The following is a 19682-nucleotide window of genomic DNA, read 5'->3' as shown; positions in this document are numbered from 1 at the left end:
AGATTTATTCTTGTTTGTTATATTTGAACTCTCAGGTTGTGCCAGATATGTCCCAAGTTTTTCTGACAAAACAAAAACCCAGGGTCATGGGCCAAGTCACCTAAATACTAGTTTAGGTGGGGCTTCCCTCGTGGCACAAGGGATTAAGTCTCAGAACTATGAAGCCACTGCAGCACGAGTTTGATCCCCAGCCAGAGAGATGACCCACACGGTGCAGCAAACCTCTCCTGTCTTGCCCTCTGCTCTCAGCAGTGTAATTCAGTATACACACCTGTTCTGATCCCCACTCTGTCTCTGGTGAATCCTCTCACCCCCTGCACCACTGGCCTACACCTCAGTTCTTTACGCATAAATAAACTTTTTTTTTTTTTTAAAGAAGCAATTCTTAGACTATTGACAATATCAACTTTGTTATTGTTTTGTGGAGCTTTTTGTTGGCTGGTTTGTTTTTCATTTCAACTTTGACAGTCAGCCTAAGGGCACAGCACAGTAGAGTCCACTGTTGCCTTTCCCCACTGCTGCAGTTGGCATATATAAAAAATACTCTCAGGCTCATATATAAACATGCAATGTGTAAATTCATCCTTTAGCATCCCATCAAAACAAGTGGAAAATACATGACTGTTCCTTCCCCAGACTCCAAGCTGCACCTACCTATCCAATCTATAAACTCTTCTTTCTTCGTTTTTCTTTTCAAGATGAAAGGATGGCTTTAGTGTTCATGCTTTCCTTACCTGATTTCGTCTATATCAACATGGGTGTGAAAGCAGAAACACATTTCACTGGTGTGGGTTCCACACTTTATTTAGAGAGGCTCCAAGTGCGAGGATATGTTAGTGCCCTGGGCTAGTCCAGTCAACTCCCTGAGGCCACTCCCTGGTTGACACTTGCACTCTGGGTTCCTTTGAGTTGGCCTGAGTTGTGAGGAGTGAATATAAAATCGGGGCAAGGAAACAGAGGTAAAATTTGTTTTACTTCCTTAAGTAAATGTCAAGTACTTCCCTAAGTAAATGCTTTCAGGAACAATTCCAACATTATATAAATATAATGATAAATCTAGTATGTAAATTGGAAAGAACAATCTATAACCCTATGTAAATCAATTACATTTTAAGTTCACTGACATTCATTCACATTGAACTTCTAAATAATTACCTTTTCTATGCATAACTGAAGCAAAAATTGTTCAAACAAAAGAAATATTTTTAAGATATTAATATATCTCTACCTTATTCAAGATCTTGACCGTGCATGCTTAGATAGTTGTGTAAAGATTATATAAGAGAATAAGCCAAATATGGCTACTTTCTAAGTCCTATTGACAAAAACTGAATCCTGCTCACTTATGTGAATTATAAGATCGGGAGTTAAACATATCTGTTGAAATGTTTTAATATTAAATGGAAGACATAATTACAAAGAAAATGTAGATGTTTTACCCTCTCCTCTTCCTTTTAAAAATTCCCTCCATGAAAGGTGAAAACAAAGCTGTAGAGATCATGGCCTTTAGCATTTATAATAAATTGCATAGACATTATTAGAATTGACCTTCTGATTGATTATATGCTTTGAACTTAATTTCATCTTTCCTTTTAAGTACATACACACTGTGGAATCACAGCACTAGCTGGACATTCTGCTTGTTTCCAAAATCAATTATTTTCTGATATTGTGTGATCACTCTTAGTTTTGATCCATGGTGGCTAGAAAGATACACAGAATTCATTTACTCTATCAACTTTTTAAAAATTCTCATTATGGCTAACTCTGAAGTCCAACATCTGATTACTCTATCCTTCAGACACACTTTAGTCAATAACATATATACTTTCCTTGAGTGTTCAGAAAATCTCTCTGCATGAATCATCCATTCTTCCTCAGCTACCTGCATGTACAAAGACAAAAAAAAAAAAGCATACTTTTAGTATGAAATATCTTTGATTGGTGCACATAAAAAGAGAGAGAAGTGAAGAATTTTAATAAGGATCCTGATGACACACCAAAAATTACCCATTTCTTTATCAGCAAATGCCTAGCCAAACATGGTCAGCCCAAAGCAGGAGAGCTGAGACCTGAAAGCTTGCCACAGAAGTCTAACCTTCTTCTAATAGGGAAGAAAGAGTTTAGACATATCCCAGATTCCTGGGACAGGAGAGACCTGGAATTCAAAATCTGCCATGAGGTCAAGATAACAGCTACCAGGCCTTCCTGGTGGCGCAGGGGTCAAAGTCTCAGCGATCAAGCTGTCACCAGCTACTGAGGCATGAGTTTGATGCCTGGCCAGGGATCTAACCCACATGGCACAGAAGACCTCTCTTATCTCACCCGCTGCTCACCCGCTGCTCCCCTCAGCAGTGTATTTCAGTAGATCCACCCTACTCTGTCTCTGGTGAATCCCCACAACTCTGGCCTACACCCCAGTTCTTGTATACATAAATAAATAAAATAAATCTTAAAAAACAAATATAGCAACTATCATTGTTTCTGCCAATGACCACGAGCAACCTACCCACAAGTGTCTCTCCTACATGTGCTTGTCTTCCCTCCTTTATTCCACCTCCAATATATACCTTCTTTGTGCATTCCGCCTTCCCAGCTGCCCCTCATTCAGGAAGTCCAGTTCATAGCATGCTGAGAATTATAGTCAAAAGTGGTTGCATTTAAGTGGGGGCAGAAGAAATGCCATCCATTCCTAGGGGCACTGTGTGACATTTCTCTCCCTTTCAGGGAACACACTCTAGCATATTTAATTTTACAGTGAAAAGTGACTGCAAAAAGTACAAAGTGTGTAAGGGATGACCTTCAAAAGTCTGAAAGCTCATCTACCTTAAGAAATTAAAACTAAATATATCAGAGATGCTTAGTACTATTTTTTTTAGTACGGTCAGTCAAATGTGTGTTAATAACCAACCACTTAGCCTTCATAGTATGGCCTTTATAAAAGATCTCACAAAGTACTAACCTTATATGATACTTTGAACACAATTATATCCTTTGTGTTGTATGTTATGGAGAAATATTTAAATGGAGTTATATAAGAAACAGTCTTTCTCCCAATTCCACCATTTATTTTTACCTTAAAGAAGCTTTTCAGTATTTTAGTATTGGCAGGGGGATGATTTGCTTAGTAGCCTTCTGGTAACTGAAAGGGTAATGCATGTGATTGTAATCTGCTATGCATGAACCGGCTTCAGAAGGTCTACATGCCTTCTGAAATGGTAGGCATATCAAAGAGGAAGCATGCTATTTGGACCATAACTGCCTTCTAAGGAAGCTAAATCTGTTAAAGGGAATGATGGAGTTTCAGAAAATGCTTGATATTGGTGACAGAGTAAATTCTTTTGTTGGACTGAACACCTTGATTGATTTTTCTTCCTGCATTTTTCTGGCAAGAAGATACATTGTTTTCATCAGATCTATATCTGCACAGAGCTGCAAAGGAATTCAAAAGAAAAGAATCTAATAGGAAAACATTTTGAAGTAATTTTATATTGCATGTTTCTGGACTTTGTATTTTTTTTTAAATAAATCTCCCTGTGTCTCCTTTATACAGAGACACATCAAATCTCCAGGAAATTAAGAATCATTTTTGGCATTTCCTCTTTTTCTTCTTTCTAGAGTTAGTATTTTAAAATGACTGCAAAGATCTTTTCAAAGCCAAGATGATATATCTATTTCCTTGAATTTATCTTTATAATTTGAAAGAGAACTTCACAAATTCTCAAACTTCTCTTTGAAACTCAGCTCATAAGTTTCTATTTGCTCTGGACTCATGATACACCTAAGTGTATTGTTGGCTGGTATGTGAATTTATAAAGTGTTTTAAGCTCCTAAGTCAATTTGCTCATTGTAATGTTATAATAATTTGTGACAGTTGTGGTAGTTGCTAGCAAAGGTGGTTGAAGATTAATCTCTACAAACATGCTACCAGTAACAAGTAAGCCTTGGATTCCATGTACATGTCTTAAGCAAATATTTATTAGCAAGTGGACACAAAGCAGAATAAAACCATTCATACAAACTCTTCAATAAACTTTTTGAAATTTTTGAAATTTCAATTCCTAGTACCCTGAAGAGATATGAACACAATTCGCTAAGAGGCCAATTGGTTACTGATGCAATACTCTAGAGGCGAGAACATCCTAGAAGCAGTGCCTTTGGGGACCTTCCTTACAGGGACAAGCTTACTAGATTCATATACCTAGTTCATAGAATGGAGAGGAAATGTTCTGAAATTTGCAGATTGCAAATGACAAAAGCGCTAATCACACTAATAAATGAACATAATTTTTAATCTTTGTTATGTTAATTAGCAAAAAGAACTAAGCAATATCTCCATGGTCTTTCTTTCTCAATCTGGGCTGTTTTTGGTTTGTGACTTAATGCAATACTCCTTTAATCATGGGGTCACTCAGCCCCCTGCACCCAGGACTCAGGTCCCCTCCTCTACCAGCTGCTGGATCCCTTTGCAGGCCCCAATTTGGATCAGGAAAGCCCCCTCCCCTGAGCCCGAATAGATGGAGACTCATAACATTTCACCCTCGATCTGTGCCAGAACATGCTTTGTTCCTGAATCTGGGAGAAACAAGGGCTCACCCTACAGAGTTACCCTCTGGACACATCTTGGCCCTGCCAGTGGGCACTGGGCATGCAGATCCATCTGCAATCTTCCCAATACCTGCACTAGGCCCCACCGGGCAAAGGATAGCAGAGGGCACTAAACTAAGACCTGAAGAAGGAAGTATGGCAGGGCCAAGGATATCCTTATAAAACTGGAGGCAGAAAAACTATTCAGGGGACATGGGTGAACAGCGAGCAGTGGCTCCAAGCTCCCAAAGTATACTTCATTGTCCCATCAGATTTCACCTGCAAAACACAGATTTACAAATAAAATTATTAAAGATTTTAGATAGTTGATTACAGAGTATTAAACCCCCAGCAGGATCCTTCCAAGTTTTGAGGCCTTCAGATATTTGTTTTATGTGTCAACTTGACTGGATCACAGGGTACCATGATTTTGATCAAACATTATTCTGGGTGTTTCTGAGCCAATACCTTCTATTCTCCTACTTGTTCTGTTTCTCTGGCAAAGCCTAATATAGGTTCTATATGTCTTGTCACTCCCCTGTGAAGCCTGATTTCCCAGTTCCCATAACCTGCAATTTCTTTCAGTTCCCTCTGTTACAGGTTGAGCACAGAACTTTCTGTTGTCTTGACAGTTCTTATGCCAAAGCTCCCTAGCTGATCTCTCCTTTTGGGCATTTCCCTGTTAGAGTCCTGAAAACATAATTAGCACCATCCTCTGTTAAGAAACATCCCAAAGATCTTTATCTTAAATGTTCTTAATGACATTCCTGTCCATTTGGGATCTAGCCTCAGTGTAAATTTTCCAGTCCTATATCTGAAGATCAGCCTTTTGCCCCAGTCAGTTACATTTTATGCATACTTCCATATACACATGGTGGTCATTTGCACCATAATGGTTTGCCACCAATAATTCTCAAGCCTGATTTTCAATCCACCCCCTTTAAGACCCATCTCAAACTCTTTTTTCCTTTACAAGACCCATGAGACATGTACTTGCAGCCACTTTATATTGGACCAACCTTTATGGATCCGCTGCATTTGACCCCTGACCTCACTTGTATTTATGCATTCCTTGTATTTACTGTCATTAAGCTTTGGTATGTGTTTTCCCCACACTGTGATTACAAGCTATTCATAGATGCCATGGTTCACAGATCTTCTTTCCTAGTGTGATATATTTTTTTTTTAAGATTTATTTATTTATTTATACAAGCACTGGGTACAGTCAGAAACACGGGAGGGTGAGAGAATTCACCAGAGCCAGAGCAGGGAACGGAACAGGAAGACCAATGAAATACACTGCTGAGGGGAACAGTGGGCGAGACAGGAGAGGTCTGTGGTACCATGTGGGACCCTCTGGGGATTGAACCGGCACTGCAGAGGCTGTGGGCAGCTTTGCAGCCCAGCGCTCAACCACTGCGCCACCAGGGGAGGCCCTCCTAGTGTGTTATTCTGTTCCTCTTAGGAGTACAAGAAATATTTCTTGAAAGAATGAGTGGACGAACTAAATATTGCTCCCCCCCCAAAAAAATAGGTCCATGTCCTAACCCCTGGCACTCATTAGAGATGACCTTATTTGGGAAGAGGTTTTGGTAGATGTAATTTAAGGGCTTGAGATGAGATCATGCTGAATTACCTGGTGGGTCCTAAATCCAATGATAAATGTTCTTATAAGACACAGAAAAAGATACAGAGAGAAGGACAGGTGAAGGCACACAGTGTCTTCCACAAGCTAAGGGCTGTCTGCTGCCCCCAGGAGCTGGGACTGGTAAGGAAAGATTCTCTTCTAGAATGTCCAGAGGGAGCATAGCCTGACTGGCTCCTTAATTTCAGAATTCTAGCCTCCAGAACTGTGAGAGAAAGAAATTTCTGTTGCTCAAGCTACCTACGTTGCGTTAATTCGTTATGGGCAGCCCTAAGAAATCAGTATATCCATCAATTCCTCTGGCTGCTGGTCAGCATTTCATCTCTACCTGTCTTTCTATAACAATCATTTTTTATCTCAGACACTAAAGAGAATGACCCCAGGCTCCTTACATAACACGTACTCTATGAATTCTTTAAAACGGCAGGTGCAAAATTCCCTAAGTTCCTTCAAAAACTGCCACTCAAATTGCATGATTCTTTTTAAAAAAAAAAAAAAAGATTATTTATTTATACAAACACTGGGTACAGTCAGAAGCACGGGAAGGTGAGAGAATTCACCAGAGCCAGAGCGGGGAACAGAACAGGCAGACCGACGAAATACACTGCTGAGGGGAGCAGCGGGCTTGGCAGGAGAGGTCTGCATGCCATGTGGGACCCTTGCCAGTGGCCGGGGATCAAACTGGCACTGCAGAGGCTGCGGGCAGCTTCGCAGCCCAGCGCTCAACCGCTCTGCCACCAGGGGAGGCCCTCAAATTGTATGATTTTTAAGAATGCTGTTTTACTCTAATAGTAAAAAAATTCCTGGTGTGCATTCTTAAACCTTGTATTTTGAAAGCATGTTAGTTTTACATACAGTTGTAAGAAGTAATATTGATAGATCTTACTACCCTTTGCTCAGTTTCCTCAAATGTTAATACCTTGTAAAACCCTAGTGCAATGTCATGTTCAGGATATCGACAGAGACAATCCACTCATTTTATTCAGGTTTTCCCAGTTTTAATGGTATTCACTCATACGTGTGTAGTTTTTGTGAATGGATCACCTGTGTGGGAGAATGAATCCACCACCACAGTAGAAGTAGAGGTATTTTATGCCATATCCATCTCTCTGGGTGCCCTGTTATAACCACATTCACATCTTTTTGTGCCTCACTCCTACATTTATCCTTGAGGAAAACAGCTTCACGAATCTCAAAGGGAATTATGCTTAATGAAAAAGTCAAGTCAAGAACATTACAAACAATATGATATATTCATTATAATCTTCTTGAAATAACAAAATTACAGGATAGGTGGGAGATTAGTATTTACCAGGGATTATGTACTCTCTTGAAAGAGATTTATTTTTAAATTTTCAGGATACTGAAAGTAGTCAGATGCAACAAATTAATATTCATTTGATAAATATTTGGAGAAATCTTTTGTGTCCAACACTGTTTTTGATGTGGGGATCCTCATTCCCTTCCTCAAGAATTGCACTGAGATGCAAGTGGAAAGCTCTGAAATAAAATTATATGTTAAAACTCATAATGGGAAAATGACCCACCAAGAATGAGGGGCTCCTAGGGGGGCAAATTATGACTAAACAGCAACAAAAACAAACAAAAGGAGATGGAATTACAATGGTGATCTTGTAAGAATAAATTAAAATCCTGTCTCCATTAACTATGAGAGGATTTGGCATAGGAATTAAGGATTTGAGAGAGTAACCAGCTTAGTTTAAGAAAAAGATATAGACAATTAATGATAAACCCTGTATCTTCTGGATTCCTGGGATAGAATAAATGACCTGTGATGAGTTTCAGTCCCTGTAAATATAATACTGTTAATGGAAAGGTGACAGTTCTGCTGGACTGGATGGTGGCAAGCAGGGAGAAGGCCTGAGGTCTCAGCTCTGATGAACAGACTGTGTAAAAAGAGGTAGTACAGCAAAGAACTGAATAAATAACTCCCTGCAAAAATGAGTCTCAAGTTTTACAGAATTCTAAACTAAGACCATGTAAAATTCCAGAATAACTAGTAGCTTGAACTGATAAGCAGATACCGCACCAAAGTTTTGCATGCCGATCTGGGGAGAAGTCGGTGAGAGGACTTAAGAATTCTCTGGGAGGATTAGCATGGACCCTGCGCAAGGATGACATGCAAATTTGTGAAGTGTTCCATATTTAAAAAAAAAAAAAAATTCCCTGGGACCATATATGGCAAATCGTTTTCACGTCTTAATAAAAACTTTACTAAACATTTTGCACTACTTAAAAAATAACACAAGCACACGTGTGTGTGTACACACACACACACACCAAAACTCTATGAGAGAATTGTTTGTATTCACAGGGAGGAAATTGACTTGGACAGGTTAAGCAAATTGCTGAAGGTCACTTAGCAGCTACTGAAACTTAGATCCAGGATCTAAATTCATCTGTTTGATTCCAAATCCAACTCAGCTCTCCACCTCATGTCTTTAAATGAGTTACAAAACAATGGAGCCATGAAGGGGTATCCTGGAAGTATGGATGAGAAAGGAATTTGGGAAGGTGACATTATTTTGGAATCTATAGAAACTGAAAGTTAGATTTCCCACTCCTGTGTTTTATTTTTTCAAAGTAAAGTGAGCAATTTCCCTACTTTTTGCTTCATGGATAGAAATGGAAAATTTGACTATTGGATAAAATTACAAAATACCAGATGTTATATTTGAGAAGTTCTCTCTGTAAGTAAATTACACTTAAAAATATGTACCAGCCTCAGCAAGGCCACAGAGGTTTTACAAGAAACATTTCAAAATAAGAGTGCAAAATTTGAACAGCATAAGGACTCATAAAAATCCTTCCAAATTTAATCTCAGAATAGCTCACATGTGATACTTTTGGGGAAAAGTGTAGACACTTCAGTGGAAATTGACCTAAAATTGAAAATTCAGTTAACGAAACAAATTTGGATAGCAAGGCTGATTCCAGTTCCCTATCTAGGTCACAGATAAGTCAAGGACAGGCATTATGCACATATAAACTTTCACAAAGCACAAAGCCTATAAAAGCCAAAGGCATTGTTTGGCATTCCAATGCTTCCATCTAATTCCTGGGACAGGTGAGATAGAAATCAGTGATACCAAGGGAAAAATTCAACAAATTTAAGAGAATGTATAAAACTATATAAAAGAACAAAAGTGGCAACAATGCAGATAGGTTTTGATTTGCTACTTATATATTTCTTAACCACATTGTAACCATGTGGGATTTTGGCCTCTAAGAGTGTTGCTGAATTATCTCTAGTGACCATGAATCTACTAGAGAAGATGTCTTAGTGCAATACTAACAATAGGATGATATTTTGTTACCCCTAGTCCTACCTCTGTGCCTTTGGAGAAAACAATATATTTCAATTTAATGTAACTAGAGATCTTAATGTTTAATAAAAGTGCCACAGTCACAGTGAATCCCTTTGTATTTAGACTAAAGGGCTCTCATATCCCATTCTTAATAAAGAACTGAAGTCACAGACTGAAGCAATTACCTTTTAAGAAAATGCACACTTTGTTCAGTTTCTTCTTCTCTGAGGGCTTTCTGCTGGGCTTTTACCCCTAATCAAATGTGGAAAGAAGTGTTTTTAAATGATTTAGTGTGAGGCTTATTCATATAAACCAGTTTTTTCTCCCAATATCTGACAAATATATATTTTAAATACTTTATAGAACATGTGTATATTATGTATATCCCAGGTGTGCTTATATGTACGCACTTGTGTGTGTGTGTGTGCATGAATGTTTAGTCTGATTCATGGGTTCTGTGTCTTTGCTTGGCATTACAGACAAGTCGCATTGCCATGTAAGACTTCAGAAAAAGTATATTTTAGCATATATGGATTAGGTGAATTATATATATTAACTTGTATGAATTTTACGTTGTATAAGATGAATAATAGTAATAATTATTTATAATATACACTATACATAACTTCAGGGATAGGGAAGTTACTTTATAGTTGTTGATGGGTTCTTGGAGTTTGGAGTGTGGGGTCCTTGGGTTCACTCTGGGAAAGGTTTCACCAGAGCTCCTGTTTCAGCAGCATGCAGTGAATTTTCCAGGCGAGTTTCTCCACGAGACAGAGACATTAGTTATATTTAAAGGGCAGGTTATATTTAAAAGACAGAAGAATAAAGGTCACTTGCATAGACACCAGCGGGCAGCAAGAGCTGCCCCGAAAGGGACAGGTTCGCTGAGAGAGGCCTGCATGGTCGCAGGTGGGCGACCTTGAGGAGAGCGGCCTCCACTGAGGGAGGTCAGTGAAGAGAAGCTCTGGCATGGTACAGGTCATGGGCAGGCAGGAAGCTGCTGCCCTGCAGTGGGAGAGAGAGGCTGAAAAGAAGCACCTGCATAGTTACAGGTGGGCAGAGGGATTGCTGCCCCATTGTAGGGGCTGCGTTAGGTTTTATCATCTTCTTTGGTAGGAAGTGGCTCATCTTTGTGCTCCTGACACTCCCTATAGTAGTCTGATAGTTTCTGGATGTTGCGCCTCCTGATCTGAGTGTTGATGCCTAAAAGTCTTGGTTTCTATGACTGGGTTAGTGGCTTACGTTAATCCCCTCTACCCCTACTTCCTTGTGTGATTCAGGTTTTCGTCTTGTGAGGCCTCCTTTCCAGTTTTTTCACCCTTGTCCTCCATCAGTTTTGATTAATATGTATTTTTTATTTTTAATTTTTTCCTTTTTTATCTCTTAAAATATATATTTTTAGATGAGGTTTACCATATAGAGTATGTCATTTAATACGATTTACGATTTATTACCAAGACAAAAGTGCCAAATTTCCCCTACTGAAAGATCTATTGAACAAGCTAATCTAAAGCAGAATCTTCTTGGGAGTAAAATTAAAAAAATACACCATTTAAAAAACCAATTTTTTATGATCTCTAGAATCTTTTTATATGTTGCCAGAAAAGTAGTTATAGATGAGAAAACTAAAGTCCTTTAATGCAAAGATGTATTTATTATGATATGATTTCATAGTATAGTACATGTTTCATAGTAAATCAAACCACTTACTCTGTATGAACTGTATTGCTTAACCATCAAATGTAAAGTCATGAAGTCTATGGAAATTCCAGCTTTTGGACCTATACTATTTTGTTTATATGATGTATCTGAAATAGTCAAAATCACAGAAACAATGTAGAATGGTAGTTGTAACCACCTGGAGGGACAGGGGAATGGGGAATTAATATTTATTGGGCTCAGAGTTTCAGTTTTTAAGAAGAAAAGCTTTAGAAGATGAATGGTCATGCTGGTTCCCAACAATGTGAACGCAATGACATTTAAACATGGTTAAAGTGGTAAAATTTATGTTAAAATGGTAAATATAGTAAATACAGTACCTTGAAATCTGTGGGCATTTTAGTTTTTTAAACTATACTCTTTTTCCTTTAGGTTCCTAGAAACTAGCTTAGCTAGCTAACAATATACACATATAGTTATATAAAAAAGGTTATGTTTATAGTGGGACCATGAAAAGAGCATGTTAAAATGAGCCACGGTGACTGCCCCCCACCCACCCAAGATTAAGAACACCTAACTAGATCCAAAACTGATTTGGGGATGCTAACATTGAAGGGAACTTGGAGTATTTTCTCTCCAAAGACCTAGTCTTTCTCCATAACCACAACCTTCTCTTCACTGACGTAGCCCAGCAGGGTATCCTTATGCAGAGTCTGCTATTTAAGGTGCAAATATTTTTATATGCTTGTCTTAAGGACATTTAGCACAAAAGCTTTATGGCATGATTGAGTTTGAGTTCAGGTATTCAACTGAGTCATCACTGGGTTTTTCCTGGATGATCCATTATATTGATACTTTATGCAACAACTTGGGTAAAATAAGATAAAAGTTACAATTCCAATTTAAAGGACAATAAGAGGGGGGTTAACCTGGGAATGTGGCCATGGGGTTGGGCCTGTCCTTGGCAAAAACAGGAATGAGCAGAAAGGAGAGGAATTTAGGGTAAGACATTTAGCAAAAATCCAGATGGTTTACTAGGCCAACACTGGCTGTGAAAAGAGAAGTTAGGAAATTTGGAGCTGACATACTCACCTGGGTTCAACTTGCTTCAAAGGATGACTGACCTGGGTTAACAGGAAAGGATTTGTTGGTCTGAGAGAAGTAAAATGAGTGCCACAAGCTGGATGACATTCAAGAGCTCTGAATGCACATTCTGTGAATAGTTTGTAAACTGTACCTGGGTGTGGTAGTGTATGCAGCATGGGGCGTACGTACATTTGACATTTTTACTCTTGTTTTTTTACTCTGCCTCTGATTTTTTTTAAGTTTTTTTTTTTTTTTTTTTTATGTACACAAGAGCTGAGGTACAGGCCAGAGGTGCAGGGGGTGAGAGGATTCACCAGAGACAGAGTAGGGAACAGAACATGTGGATCCACTGAAATACACTGCTGAGGGGAGCAGTGGGCAAGACAGGAGAGGTCTGCTGTGCCATGTGGGTCACCTCTCTGACCAGGAATTGAACTCATGCTGCAGAGGCTGCATATAGTTTCATAGTGCTGAGACTTAACCCCTTGTGCCACAGGGAGGTCCGGCCTCTGATTTTTTTTTTTTTTTTTTTAAATACTGCTATCCTTTAATAGCTAGAGCAGATCTGACATTCTCTCTACAGGTTTGACTTTCTAACCCAATAAAAGCATAAACAAGACTTTCATATTTAAGAGTAATCCTACTCCCAGAACTGGTGGGTTTTTTTTGTTTGTTTGTTTTATGAATTTTACAAATCTTGTACTTCATGTTTCAGTTATCAATTGCTATTATAAAAATTGTGTAAAACACTACCACAAAACTTAGCAACTTAAAGAACAGACAAACAAGCAACTTTTTCTCAGCACTGTCGCCAGGCTGGCCCTCACCAGCAGTTCTTATGTGCCATTGTCCCGGGTCACTCATGTGCTGCCTTCAGCTAGGAGCTCAGTCAGGAATGGAATGTGTCAGATGAATTCACTCACAAGTCTGGGACCTCCGGGGTGGGGGTTGATGGGCTGGTTTGATCCTCTTTCTTTCTCCAGGTCACTTCTCCTTGTCCAGCAGCCTAGTCTGAGTTTCCTCCTCTGACAACTGGATCCCAAAATAGCGGGTCGCCCTAGGGAAAGGGGAAGTTCTAGGTTTCCTAGAACCGAGCATGGAGTAAGAGAAGCTGAAGTGGAGACTGGGGAAAGAATGAAGAAAGATGGGGAGCAAGAAGGAGACCTGGAAGGAGCACATGGAGCAGAGAGACATGGGAAGAAATTGCAATTGCTTTTTGGTCCTGGACTGGTTGAAACAGATGTGAGTGAGAGACCTGAGGGGAGGTTAACAATGGCAGCTTTTATTTTGATTCTGATTTTGCTCTTTCTGTCCTGGACATGCTAGACTCCCTTTCCTATGGGTCCCTAGCGGGGGGTGCCTTAGCTTTGGCCTCAGTGGCCCTGCTTTGGACCAACCCCGTTTGGCTGGGCATTTACCCACAAGGGATGAGTAACTTTGGATGCTTCATTTGGAAACTTTATTCTTGTTCTTATCTCTGCTGCACACTCATTATATTAAAATTCCTTTCTATTAAAGGTCTTATGCACTAGAATATGTTTTGTCTTCATGTGGCAGATGGCAGTACCTCTTTAGCGCAGTCAGTTTTGAGAGTTTTGGGGTGCCCCTCTCCCTGCCTTGTAATAGTTCTACAAGTCACACATGCATGGCATTTGATGAGTCTAAACAATTCCCAATGTCAGCTTGGATTCAAGAGGAGGGAAGACATATGCTACCTTTGAGTGGAAAAGGTGGCAGCAATTGACAGGAATGGGAGAAGTTATTGGTAGTCCTGTTTGCAGGCAGTCTGCTACTCCATATACAGACAACTAATGTCAAATGGAATATTCTGCATAAGAATTGTCCAATAAAAATTGTGAAGCTTTTCATGAAGATTATATTACACAATATTATATAATTGTTGTGTGGGGAATAGTATAGCATAAGTGATGGTTTGAAGTAAAACCCTACACCCATTGCAGAGAGTAGGAATTTCTTTTCATGTTCACACAGAGGGCAGGCTCTGAGGGTGGGCCTGTGGGTTTGAATCTTACTTCTGCTAGGTTACTAACAGGACCTTGGGCAACTTTTTCTTTCAGTCTTGTACTTTCCTTCTCTATATTTATAGGATTATTATGAGGATTAAATGAGTCAGAATATCTAAAGTGCTAGGGAACGAGCTTGGCATACAAAGTATACAATAAGTATTGGCTTTAAAAATATAAATCATCATTACCTAATATTGTGTAACATAGCAACACCTATTGATATTAAACTTGGAGTTGCAAAATTCTCTGTTGTCTTAATAAATTTAACAATTAACTCTTTATTACCTCCCCTGCCTTCCCTACCTCTGCCAAGTGAAAATGCAGGAAATTTTTTATTTTTTCACAAGTAGAAAAGAACAAAAAAACAGATGAACCAAGGAACTGTAAAGAAATGATTTACAAACTGAAACATTACAGTCTATGTTAAGGAATGTAATTTACTAGATATACACACACTGACCCACACCTTCTATTGCACAAATATTTCATGAAACAATACTCATCCTCGAGTTGTGCTATGAACTCTGAGTTTTATGTTCTATTTTAGTGAATCACCACCAGCAAAATGGTGGTGGCAATCCATTATTACTAATTTCATTACCAAATGAGGCGTGGAAATCATATATTACGGTCATGGGGAAATAGGCTTTAAACATACCTCTGACCTAGGAAATATTTCAATATGGTCCTAGAAGAATAAGGCCCAGATCATTTTCACATAAGCCAGTATGGTTATGGAATAAGCAGTTCTTTCACACATGTGACCTGAGCTTTCCACTGAAGAGACTTCAGAAATCTTTCAGTGGAACAAGTGTGTGTGTGCTGGTGCCATAAGAAACAGTACCTTCCTGTTGGTCTCAATGGACAGGTTGGAATTTCAACTTCACAACTCATTATATTGTGTATTTGAGCAAGTTATTTAAACTCGGTTTTTGAGTCTTGGATTTTTGATGTGTTAGGGTAGTATACAGAAACATCTACTTCCTTTGAGTTGTAAGAATTAAATAAGAACACATCCCCAAAGTCTCATCAAAGGCCCAATAAAGTGGCACCCAGAAGACTCTTAGAATGTTCTTGCTGCCTCCTCTATGATGGAACACAGACCTCAGCATCATTAAGCTTCCGTGTTTTACATTTTTGAAAGAAAATTAAGTCTGGATAGAATACTTACTACGGTCAAACCCTATTCTTTAATGCAATTTTAACTTCTATAACATGCATTGTCCCAATATATTTCCTAATGGGTAAGAAGTTACTAGCTTCTGATTATTACGAAATATGGAGTTATGAAACAATTCTATGTTCTCAAATTTTGTATAATAAGACTCGTGCTGACTAGCGTTGTTTTGCTATCAACACTCACAGTAAAAACGTCTTAGAGGTGAGGGAAAAAAAAACACTTCAAAAGATGAGGTTCCTAAATAATTTCTTAAAAATGACATACAAAACACATACAGAACTTTTCTGCTCGCATCAAACATGTAAGGTTTGTGCCGGGGATTGGCAGTATTTTCAGAATCGATTTGCTGCCTCTTAAGTCAAAGGGCATTACCTAAGGTCCTAGACCGCTTCTTCCCGGGGGGCCGGGGGGGGATCCCCACAATGGGACTGGTTATTTTAAAATTTCTGCCTTTAGGGCTGGGGTGATGAAGGCCTGCGAGCGTCGGGGCACACAGGCGCCCCCCTCCCGGGCTGCCACCCGGCGCCGGCCGCCGCCCCAGGGGCTCCCACGTGGCAAGCCCAGGTTGCGCGGGGCGGGGCGCGCGGGGGGCGACGGGGGGGCCCGCAGACCCCTCCCTCCTCCGCGCCGGGTCTCCGGGGCCGGCAGGGGCGCCCGCTCGGTCCTCCACCGCCAGGGGGCGGGCGCGGCTCCCCGGCGGCGGGGGCCCATTGGTCGCGGCGGGGACGCGGGGAGGCGGCCCGGCGGCGAGCTGGCTTCCTCCGGGCCAGTCGCGGGTGAGGGGCGGCCGCGCGGGCGGGAGGAAGCGAGCGGCGAGCGGCGAGCGGCGGGCGGCGGTGGCTCCCGTCGGCCGCCGGCGGGACTGAGCGCGGGCGCGCGCGGCGGAGAGGCGGGCGGGAGGCCGGTGAGCCGGACCGCGGGGCGCGCGGAGCCGCGGCCGGGAGTGGGGCGGGATGGGGGGCGGCTGGGCCGGGGGGGGGTGCCGGGCCCCCCTCCCTTTCATCCTCCGCTCTCCGGGCCGCTGCCGGCCGGGGGCGGGTCCCGGGCGCGCCCGGGGCGTCGTGGCGCGTCTCGCCGCGGGGAGGGCGCGGGCGGGACTGGGCGTCGGGGCGCGGGGCGGCTGTGGGGCGCGGGGACCCCTCGGCCGGCGCCCCCCGGCCCGGGCCCCGCGGGGGGCGGGGCGGCGCCTGCACCTGGCGCTGGGGCGCGGCGCCCGCGGGTACCTGGGGCGCGCCGGCCGCGCGGGGGCTCCCGCGCGCGGCCGGAGACGGGGCTGAGCGCCCCGAGGAGGCGGGGATGGAGCTGGGGGTGGCGTGGAGGGTGTCGGGGGCGTCGGTCTTGGCGCACTGGAGAAGTTTTCGGGGCTCCTACACTGGACGTACTTTTTATTTTTAGCGTTTGTCAGCTCGTGGGTGTTTGGTGTGTGGTGGCGTGTGCCGTTCTCTCTCTCTCTCTCTCTCTCTCTCTCTCTCTCTCTCTCTCTCTCTCTTTCGTTTTTCCTATTTGTTTGCGACTGGCCTCAAATTTCTCCACCGTGTGTGAGGATCAGGGACCCTGGATCTTAATAAGGTGCCTGATAGTAGGGATCGAGATCTCCAGCTGTGATGTTTTTCGTGTTTTCATCCTATTGTACCCCCTTTTGAAAGTTAAATTTCGCATGATGCAGAACTAATTGACAGAAGCGCTTGAGAATTTATTGTAAATCCATAAATACAGCGATACTAAGATGATATTAGATGCTTACTAAACACTGCCAAGTGCTTTCATGTGCACATTTGTTTCTTAGAATCCAAAGAGTGGGTGGACCCTTTTATCTCTTCTTTCCTAATTTTACAGGTGAAAGTGTGAATTTTTTTAGGGATCACGTGGAGGTTGGTGCTGATCTAGATCCCAGATATCTTGGACACCTGCCAGGGCTAGTGATATGGTCACATGGATATGTTTTGGGGAACCTCCTTGTATCTCATAGTGCATTGGGATTACAAAGATCTCCATTTAACTAAAAAAAAAAAAAAAAAAAAAAAGGCCAGAAATTACTCCTTTCAACGAAAATTGTCAGAATCTATGGGTTTTGGTTATATCATTACCTCTTTCCACAGGCTGCCAGTCTCTTGATTTTTCATTTACTAATTAAGTCATTATTCGCAATTTTATACCGGTGTAAATTCTCACCAATTCTCTTTAATGTTTTTTCAGCTCACTAAAGAGTAGTATTTCTTGATAGTAAGAAATGATAAAAAGCTGAGTGCAGTGGTTCTCAACCTGGGGACCTCTGAGAACTTTTTAAAAAGGAACACAGATCAAGTAATTCCAAGATCCCCATTGTAGGGACTTCGGCTTCAAATAGAAGTTATAATAATGCCCAGCACCACTTTTCAGAATAAGCTTAATGGATGTTTTATTACAGAGTTTCGATTTCATCACTAACTTAACCATTGCTAACTAATCTTTTCATAATTAATGATGGTAACTTAAGGCAAAGGGCAAATGGGTCGAGGGACAGAGATTGCTGAATGGCAAAAAGTGGAGGGATCACAGGAGTCTGATTTTTTACCACATATTTTATATCTTAAATGGCCTCAGTGTTCAAAATTTTTTATATTTAAAAGTATGAAAGTGCTTAAACTAGTAATTATAGGTTTTATTGATACTATGAATAAAAGCCTATGTGCTCACAAAGCTACTTTCCTTTCTCTGAGGCAAGTCTTTTTTTTTTTTTTTTTCTTCCTTTGCTTAAAGCTGAAAGGCAGAAGACCCCAAAAGCAAAAGATTTTGCAACTAGGTTTTGCAAAAATCTAATGCTTAGTTCAGTAATAAAAAACTTGTCTTGAACTTAGAAGGTTCCTCTCCTTGGGGTCATATAATCTGGATTTTAAACAGTGGTTCTGCATTTAGGTACTTCATAGATTGCATTGACCAGATGTCTTACTATTATGTAATGAGATTTTTAAACTTTAAATGGCTTTTAAAAATTTATTTTTTAATTCAGCTTTTAAAATTCAATTAGCTAATTCTTCTTTCAGAAGATGAAATTATGTTCTGCTCTCTCTTAGATTTCCAGTTAACTCCATCAGTATTCTTTCATTCTCTTTTTCACTGGTCTGATCCATTGGATTGAAACTATCCTTATATTTTCCTTATTTCTAATCTAATTTTTTTCTGCTCTTTATGACCCTAGTTTCTCTCTAGTGAATGTTTTCAACTTTTTAAAAATTAAATTTAATTCATAAAACAAAATTTACCATTTTAAAGTATACAGTTCAATGACATTGAGTGGATTCACAATGCAGTCACCTCTTTTTAGTTCATTTCATTCTCCCAAAAGAAAATCTCACCCATTAAGCAGTTACAATACTTCCCCTGCCCCTCCAACCCTTAGTAACCCCATGTCTCCTTTTCATCTCTGTGGATTTACCTATTCTGGATATTTCATTTAAATGGAGCCATACAGTATGTGTTCATTTGTGTCAGTTTCTTTCACTTGGCATGTTTTTGAGATTTGTTCATGTTGTAGCATATATCAGTGCTCCTTTGTTATGGCTGAATAATATTCTGTGTATGGCTATTTCCAAGTGCTTGAGTCAATCATCTACTGATGGACCCTGGTCAGTTTCTAGGTACTAGTAGAAGTTATAGGGACATCTATAGCAATGCATCAGTTCCTGAATTGATTTTCATGGTAAGCTCCACAAGGCTTGTTAAAGTAGCACTGTGGTATCAGTTATCTACCTGAATATTGGTACCATTTATCATCTACAGTTAAGTGATCCTTAAATGTGATTTGAAGGGGGTGTGGTCAAAAAAGTGAATTTTAATTGGTTCGAAAATTATACACTAGAAGCGTTCTACAATCTGTTCTTTTCCAGTGAGTACTAGATCATGTCCAGTTTTTTTGTGGTGGAAATGTGCTGGCTAGATGCTTGGGCAGACAGAACCTCTCAGCTCCTCCATTTCGTCACACAGAGGCTTTACTGGTAGAATAATGTCTGCCCTGTTCTATTAATTTCTGCAGACTACTTCACACAGTATTAGGGGAGTGACTGTGTAGGGGAGTGACTAAGAATTCATTCAAAACAGGAGACTTAACTTTTCATCTGATATGTATAGAATAGATGAGATGTATGTAAATGTGTGTCTTTCTTTACTCTTTGTGGCAATTGTGAACA

The 19682-nt window shown here is 40.6% G+C and overlaps 1 protein-coding gene, 1 long non-coding RNA gene and 1 pseudogene across 5 annotated transcripts in view; 2 read left to right on the top strand and 1 right to left on the bottom strand.

The window, feature by feature from the left end:
- Positions 1–1860: 1860 nt before the first annotated feature.
- On the bottom strand, positions 1861–15376 carry LOC129145242 (uncharacterized). Of its 2 annotated transcripts, none has more exons than XR_008550485.1 (3): positions 15181–15376; positions 9747–9813; positions 1861–1885 (listed from the first exon to the last, which is right to left on the bottom strand). It is a non-coding gene; the product is annotated as an uncharacterized LOC129145242 (long non-coding RNA). The 2 variants fall into 2 exon arrangements; XR_008550486.1 differs by lacking the exon at positions 15181–15376 and adding an exon at positions 13137–13162.
- On the top strand, positions 8337–8402 carry LOC119251803 (U6 spliceosomal RNA; annotated as a pseudogene).
- A 328-nt stretch (positions 15377–15704) lies between the features above and the next one.
- Positions 15705–19682, top strand: part of FAM3C (FAM3 metabolism regulating signaling molecule C) — a 41600-nt gene continuing 37622 nt past the window's right edge. The window contains exon 1 of one of the 3 annotated variants that reach the window (XM_054692597.1): positions 15705–15717. The gene's annotated coding sequence lies outside the window, so the exon portion shown is untranslated. Of the gene's footprint in view, positions 15718–16242; positions 16293–16394; positions 16421–19682 lie in introns of those variants that run through there. The other 2 variants (XM_037512279.2, XM_037512289.2) reach the window with 2 other exon arrangements.

Source organism: Talpa occidentalis, unplaced genomic scaffold (genome assembly GCF_014898055.3).
Source record: "Talpa occidentalis isolate TD23 unplaced genomic scaffold, MPIMG_talOcc4v2.1, whole genome shotgun sequence".
Taxonomy (NCBI): domain Eukaryota; kingdom Metazoa; phylum Chordata; class Mammalia; order Eulipotyphla; family Talpidae; genus Talpa; species Talpa occidentalis.
This window is presented reverse-complemented; position numbering and strand designations above follow the sequence as displayed.